Raw genomic sequence first — 8,480 nt, forward strand, 5'->3', positions numbered from 1 at the left:
TTTTCTTCCTAAAACAAATGCCACCTCTCTCATACCTCGGATTAATAGAGATGGCATTTGTTCGAGGAAGAAAACACCACCTCTCTCCAAACTCAGCTTAACAGAGGTGGCGTTTCTTCCTAAAAAAAATGCCACCGATTTGATATTATTTTTTTATTCATAACACAATTATGAATTTTTTAGGGCTAACAACTCTAGAATTTAAAAAATTATTATAATTAAAAAAATTTAAATTCAAATAGGTGGCGTTTCTATTGTAGAAACACCACCTATTTGACTACAGAGGCGGTGTTTGATCATGAAGAAACGCCACGTCTTGATTCTTTTTTTTTAAAAAAAATTACATTAGGTGGCGTTTCTTCAAGGAAGAAACGCCACCTAATGTTATTTTTTTTAAAAAAAATAAAATTTTATAAATTCATTAACCTAACTTTTAAACCAATACAACAGATTAAATAATATATATCAACCAGTCCAGTAGTTTACAAATAGTCCAATTATACAATAAAAAGAAACAGCTTTGTGATACCAACAAGAAGTCTATAACTACATTAATATAGCTAAGTTCTCCAAAGAGGTTGAAGACATATAATGAAAATTTACAACAAGTTTCTACATTAATAAACTATTTAATAATTACCTATGTCTGGCGTCCTAAAGTCAAAACAAAAAGATGACCATTCTTCATTTGATCGTAAATTTACTCATCATTATATTCCAAGCACTTTGTCTCCTCATAGTACTACAAAATATGTTAAGAAATGATGTCATAAGCAATTAACATGATAAAATTCAAATTGAGTTAAATCTCATACCCCAAATGGGATAGAAGTTTGACAATGAGTGATCACGTCTTTCATGAATTTAATAACTATAGTAATCACAATCATTGTTATTTGGTTGGAAAGGGCACTAAAAATTCACCAAAATATAATGTAAATTTATGAATGAAATACATATAGTCAATAATTTAATAATTCTCTAAAGTATAATTACATCATGGACTTTTGTCCATTGATAACCTTTAGAAATTCTTTATTTTGGAAAATGAGAGCTCTTTGTGACCTCAAAAACTGTTCAATGCCCTAATAAAATGAAAAAATTAATCAATATTAATTGATGCAAATATATATAAAAATGTGTAAAATAATTCTTATAAGTATAAATACTCACTTATTGAATAACCTCAATATATTAGGCCAATCCGTTAGCATACCTTCAGATAGAGGATCCAAATAATAAATAAAGGCAAGGAACAGCCATAGGATTAATAACAGTCAAAATAATGTTTCATAAAAAATTTAAACTTGTTGTTATGTCTTAATAAATTGAGGTATCATACACAAAAGAAAAAAAATAATCAATAAACTACTTACCCTGCTTTAAGGAATTAAAAATAACATATGTTTTCCAATTTGCCTTCTCTGTGAACATTTCTTTTACAAGATTACTTGCCCAAACGGACCTAATGTCGACCCATAACTAATATCATGAGGACTAATAAATGCAAATCTATTTCATTTTCTCCGTGTCTTTTAGAAAAGAAATGTACAAATACCTTAATAAATAGAAAAAACTTGTATTAAAAACCAATCATAACAAATGATAAAACATCATATCAAAAGATATATAAAAAACAGTACCCTTATCCAAGTGTGATCGAGAAGCACTCGCCCTTCTTGATTAAGTATTTTTATGATGGTATTTCTATCAAGATATTGCCAACTATCTTTACAATAAATTTCTTCCTCAAATCTTATTCAATTGTTTGGCCATTAGTAGTAGCTTTGGCAAAAGAGCCCGAAGAGCTTCACAATAATATTAGCCCTTTTCATTTTTGAAGCTCCATGAGATACACTTTTTGCTTATGCATGGTATTTGATTCCATAGAGATATTACCATGAGATTCAATTATTTTCTTATTCTTTGATTTTGATTGAGTCTGTAAAAATAAATAAAAAAAACTAAGTCATCAAATTATAATTACATGTAGCAAATTATAAAGAAGTTTGAATTATATAATTACTTTGTCAAATGACTCAATGAGATATGAAGGCCATGCAACAAAAGTCCCCTCTGTATCTTTAACCAATACAATATCTTCATTTAAGAGGTATTGGTAACTTGGCATCATTATTAGTGCAAATGTCTACAGAAACTCGTAATGTGCCAGGGTTGTAATGGTAATGGTATATAAAAATGTCTTCAATGAAATTGTAAACAGTACCCACGACAACTGCATTTTTAAAGGGAATTTCTGTGTACAATTTGCATTTTGATTCCCCATAGGAACAAAGAAAATTTTAAACAATTTGTATTATAAAAATGAATAATATAATTAAAGTTAGGTAGAACAAGTATTACTAGAGGGAGAGTTGGGTGGTTTGACATGAAGTACAGCTATCCCTCAAACTAGGGCTTTCAACTGCGGAATTCTCACCAAGCCTTGTTGTATCATATCATTCATTGCTGGAATAACTTTTTATTTTATTCTTGTAATTGACGATATTGTTCTTCATAATACTACTCGCGCATATTTTGTTCCAGCATTTGTTATCAAAATGCATTCATTTCCTCTTTCAACTCAGCAATTACACTCTTGTTTGAGCATCTTTGCTACTGAAATAAGTGGTTTGAGTAATACTAAAACCAACCCATCTGACACGACCCAGGATTTCTGGAACATTTAATGCCTTGTTAAGGATATCTTCACGACCAAATTGTTTGCTTCTTTTGACCTTTCTTGTGATAAATTTGCTATTATATAAAATATGAGATTTAGTTTCCAGCATAAATATTAGATTTAAACAAGAATTAATATTAATACTTACACAAGTCTACCAAAATTTGCCTCACATTATCATCTTCAATTTTTACCTTTTGAATTTAGTTGTTCTTCAACCCACACTTCATGTTGTAAGTTGTTCACAATTTAAATTATCTTTTTTATTTACATATTAAAATAATTAACTAAATTCATAAATAAATCAAATATATAAAATAGATGCATGTAATAAGTATTAAATATAAGATATGCATTTTATCTTGTTTAATGAATGCATATCCTTTCCATCCCCTTCTGAAGTGATATTTTGGCTTTCTGCTAATGACAGTGTTGCTCGTTTTTCAACTGTTGAAATGAAAATTGAATTCATGTTAATTTTATATAAACAAAAATATATTTAATTGGCCAAATCTAGCATTAATTATCTTAATTCTTATGTTGTGTGCACTAGAACATATTCATCCCAATCTTCTTAAGATATGATCCCATCATACAGTTTCGGTGGATGTTAATGGTATTTTAATTATTATCTATTAAATACCACTTGCAAATAATCTGCACGAATTTCCTAAGAAGAACCCCAGCTTTTTTGAGGACATATGTTCTTAAATCTCATCAAGCTTAAAACAAGACTAAAAGAAAGATTAAAAATAATTTAGATCACTAAATGTGTAAGGAAAAATAATCAAAAAAGATAAAATTTTAATGACTTCTTTTTTTCTTTACCTCAACTTGTTCCTCTTGTACTCATTGGAACTTTTCTCTAATCAGTAAATGTAATAAGCACATGTCTCGAGCTACAGCTCCAATATAACTGAATAATTTTTCTCCATCTGGTTTTATTGGTTGACCTTGTGGCTTTATTGGTTTTATTCCACCAACTTGTAGCTTTATTCCCATGCTTCTATTTCTGATCAACTTGGCCATCACAGTTCTACCATGATGAACATCTCGAAACATTTTCTCCTTTGCTACTTGAGGATCTCGTCATTCAAACTAGTATGAGGTTCATCATCTATGAACTCATTGTCCTTCAAGTTAAAATCGATACATTAACATATGCATAAGTAGAACAACAAGGTAAATTAATTTTGAAAGAAGTAAAAATGAAAAATAAAATTAGTTTCCGTTTTTTTCTTTGTTTGACTTAACTTGACAGGTCAACCCATATCCTATCTCTATGATCATCTCTCATGTACAAGTACTCATCTTCAATTAAATCGTTATCAAAAGATGAATTGTCCCATAGAAAGGTCATCTTCAATATTCATATCTTCATTAACATGACTTCATCATCATCGTCATGTTTTTTGTTTGACAAAGTATAATAGACCAATTCTTTTTTACAGGATTAGGAATGAAAATACTTGTTGAGCTTGCAAAGCTAAAATAAAAAGGTCATCTTTATACCCAACTTAGAGAGATCCACTTGAATAAATCCAAAATCATCAATTTGGAATCCACTATAATTGTTAACCCACCTACATCTAAAGACTGGCACCCTAAACATAGAGTAATCCAACTTTCATATACGTTCAATGACACCAAAGTATGACATTTTGCATAGACAGGGTGGTGGCTTTTGAATTGGATACATGTAAGACCACCAACAATAAACGTTACTCTGCTATTCTGGCATTGTGCTTTGATAATCTATTCTTTGGTATAGAAAGTGTAACCATTGATTACATAACCAGGTAAGATAAAACTGTAAACTCAGTCCCTTGGCCAGCCATCTTAATTTTTCAAAAACATTATCAGGATCTTTCTCTAACTCTCAAGAATGCGACTTCTAAACCACTTATAAATCATTGATTGTATTCTTTTGTTACAAAATTCTCATTTCTAACACCAAACATGTCCTCTAAAAGGCCTTGTGTTCATCCACAAACGGCTTAACTTCTTTAGTATTGTGTAGAACTATATATGAGCTTGTTCACATTCAACTGCTGAGATGCTAACAACTTTATTTGCAATTATTCCTTCCCTGATCTTCACTACCATGATGAGACTTTAGAATCCTATAGCATTAATGTTGGATAGATAATCTATACACATTTAACTACTCTTTAAACTATGTACCGTTCAGCGATACACCCACCCCTCGGGTCGATATCTATTCTTTACATAACCTTTAATATTTTCATGTGATGCTTAATCGGGTACATCCATCTTAAATACGTTGGCCTACACACTTGAACTTCTTTGACTAAGTGGACAGTCAAATGAACTATGATACCAAAGAATGAAGGCAGAAATATATTTCAAGTTCACATGGGTCAAAATGATTTTCCTTTGTAGGGTGGGCAAATGTTGTAAGGTTAACTACTTTATTACAAATAATCTTGAAAAATAAGCATAAATTAGTATGGTGTGTTGTACCTTTTTTGGCAAAATAGATATAATGCCAATTGGTAAGAAATTTCAGAGGAGCATATGAAAACCATGAGATTTTAAGCCCTTGTAACTTCAAGTCTTTCATTGATATAGATTCTTTACATTTGAAGAATATCCCTCTAGCACTTAATATACAAGGAATTTAAGAAATATTTTTTCTCTTTGGTTCGACATAGTGTAAGCTGCTGTGGTAGATATGTGCAATTTCCTTTCTCCACTAGAGCCAACTCCTCCCTTATTCCATAGAAACCAAATCCAACCTGATTTGGACATATCCTGCTTTTTCCTGGCAACTAAAGCAATGTTCCAATCACTGTCACAAACATTTTTTTTCAATATAATCACATCAAGAAAGTGTCTTATATATAAGGACTTCCAATATGGTAGATAAAAAAAGATTGATTTTTTCTTCCACCCACTTACTGCAACATTTCTCACAAAGGATTTACTAAAATGATTGTCAAGATCTTTCACCTTTTCAAACCATCACGCCTGTCTTCAACCTAGGTGGTTTCTCTTCTTCGATTCACCATTGAAAGCTTTTCTCCACTTTCTCTAATGATGTGTCGAAGGCAAGAATCTACAATGTCCCATGTAAACATTTTTCTACAGTGATCTAACCTTATTAAATGAGTGTCTTTTTCACATATAGGACAGTTAACATCTAGAAGTTCATGTTATTTCATCACATTTTCCTTAGATTCTAATCCATTTTGGTTCAATTGTATATGTTTTTTATTGCTCAAATTAGGAAAATGTGCATTTTATTTTCGGCTTGTGTTCTTGGCTTTAATTTGATATTTTTAGCCTAATTTCATGTTATTTTGATTGAAGTTTTGATTAGAAGCATTTCTGGAGCTTTGTGGATGTTTTTGGAAGGCTTTTGGATGAAGAAATCAAGAGCAAAATGAATGATTTTCGTTAGCTGTAAAAATAGTGTAAAACTTCCAAAGTCGTCCCAAAGTCGTGACTTTCGTTCGCGACTTTCGCAGCTATCAGAAAAACGCTGCGTTTCATTTATCAAAAATTAATTGGCTAGGATATATATAAGCTGAGAGCTCAACCCAGAACGCATTCTTCAGACTTTTAGACACTTTTAGAGCTTGGTTGTGCTAGGGTTTGGGCATTGGAAGAATTGGGATCAAGAGATTGAAGCTTTGAAGACATTTGGAGCTCATTTTCTTTGGTTTTTCTATTCCTCTTCCCTTTCCTCTCTTGTAATCTGAAATGGGTCCACTTATTTTATATATTTGTAGCTTGTGGATGATTATGAGTAGCTAAACCCTTTGTTCTAGGATTATTTGGAACCCTTGTATGGATTAACACTATATTTCTCCTCTCTTTTTTGTGATTAATGATATAATGTGTTTATTTTACTCTTTCCTTAATGCTTCTACTTGATTGGCCACCATTTAGATGTTGGGTTCACTTAATTGATGCTTGAGAGGGCTAGGTTGAGTGTAGAACTTGGGTAAAATTGTGTAAGAACTTGATATTTGCATGTTGAATGGATGGTTTTGCTAGTAAGATAGAGATATACTTGCTAGCCTTACCTAGCCACATTAGGGTTGGTGTTTAAAATTGAGTTTTATTAATTGTAACAAGAGATTGGGCAATTAATTTAACTAAACACTTGTTCATGACTTGAGAGAGCTTGTCCAAGTATTTTTAGAACCTTAGGTTAGCACTTATTTTCATTAAAAGCATTTATGAGAGGAGGTAATTTTGGTGTTATGAAATGCAAGGGGGACAATTAATCCTAGGTCTCAATTTGTGTTGGAAGTTTGTGAATCACTCACTTTCTTAATTTTCTCGTTGTTAGTTTCATTTGCAAAACCATTTCACCTAACTATGTGTCGCTCAACTTGATCAAATTTGCTTGTCTTTTGCTTGATTATAGTTTTCTAAACAAATCCTCGAGGGAACGATACTCTACTCATTTTATATTACTTGCTACGACCCGTGCACTTGCGGTGAGCAACAAATTTTTGGCGCCGTTGTCGGGGATTTGCTTTTGAAAATATTGTGGTCAACCTTAGATTAGTGATAGTAGATTTGCTTGAGCATTGTAAATATTGTTTTTGTGTGTTTGTGTTTCCTTTTTTTGCTTGTTTTCTTGTGTTCTTGTTGTTTGTTCTTTTGTGTGTTTTTTGTGTTTTCTATTTTTTCATCTTATGCTTTCCTTGCACCAAGAATTAGTTTGTGTTTTTGTTCTCTTGGTGTATGGATTCTCCTTAGTGGACTAATGGGGTAAGTGGAAGATATGAGTATGATGCTCATATAAATTCTAATTATGCCACTAATGCTTGTGAATCCCAATATGATTATACTTGTTGTAATTTTTATGGGGTTGATCACTATAATAAGCAATGCTCCCATGTCTCACCTTTGAATTATGTGGAGGAAGTTTACACTAGGGCCCAAACTAACTTTCATGATAATACTCTTGACCCTAGATGGAATCATGAACAAGCATTGTCTTGAGATTTTACTCATTCTCTTTCCTCATATGCATCACATCCTCATACATCACACAATACTCATGTTGATGAAAGCACCCACATTCATGAGGAGAAGTCAACAATAGAGGATATGCTTCAACGTATCCTAGATAATCAAAATGAAATGAGAGCTTGGCAAGAAAAGAAAATTAATGAACATGCATTGGCTCTTAAAAATTTAACACTCCAAGCTAGTAAAATGGCTTCTACCTTTGAGTCTTTAAATCAAAAAGGTATTTTTAATGATATTTCAAATGATCCTTATATAAAAGATGAGGACTTAAGTGAATAAATGACTGTAGGGTGTGTGAAAGAGTTTCCAATAGCTAGTGATGATTTTGAGTGTGATTTTAAGTTGGAAGCTAATGAGAAAAGGAAGAAAAAGTGTTTGGTTGATGCTTCAATTGTGGAGCCTTATCCATTGGATTTTGAAGAGAAAGAGAGAAAGAGGAAATTCCAAGAGTTTACATACTTGATCCTCCTATAGAAGTTTTGACTCTTACTGATGAGAGTCAAGTAGATTTTATTGGGTATTCAAAATATTTGGGGGCCTTGAATGATATTTGTGAAAAAATTGCATTAGAGCCTATCAATGGTCTTCTTGAATCATGTACCTTGAAATCAAATTTGATTAAGGGAACATGTGTTGCTTGTTTTGATAAATGCCCATTCTTGTTGAAGCCTTGTCATATGAAGAGAAATGACGACAAGGTGATCTTAGTCTTTGATACCTTTGATTAGGTATTTGTGAAGAAGAGTCAAGCTGTAGGACTATAAACCAATCGCTATTTGGGAGG

The sequence above is a fragment of the Prosopis cineraria genome, unplaced genomic scaffold (genome assembly GCF_029017545.1).
Source record: "Prosopis cineraria cultivar Desert tree isolate PC_DT_omini unplaced genomic scaffold, ASM2901754v1 PC11, whole genome shotgun sequence".
NCBI classification, from domain to species: Eukaryota; Viridiplantae; Streptophyta; class Magnoliopsida; order Fabales; family Fabaceae; genus Prosopis; species Prosopis cineraria.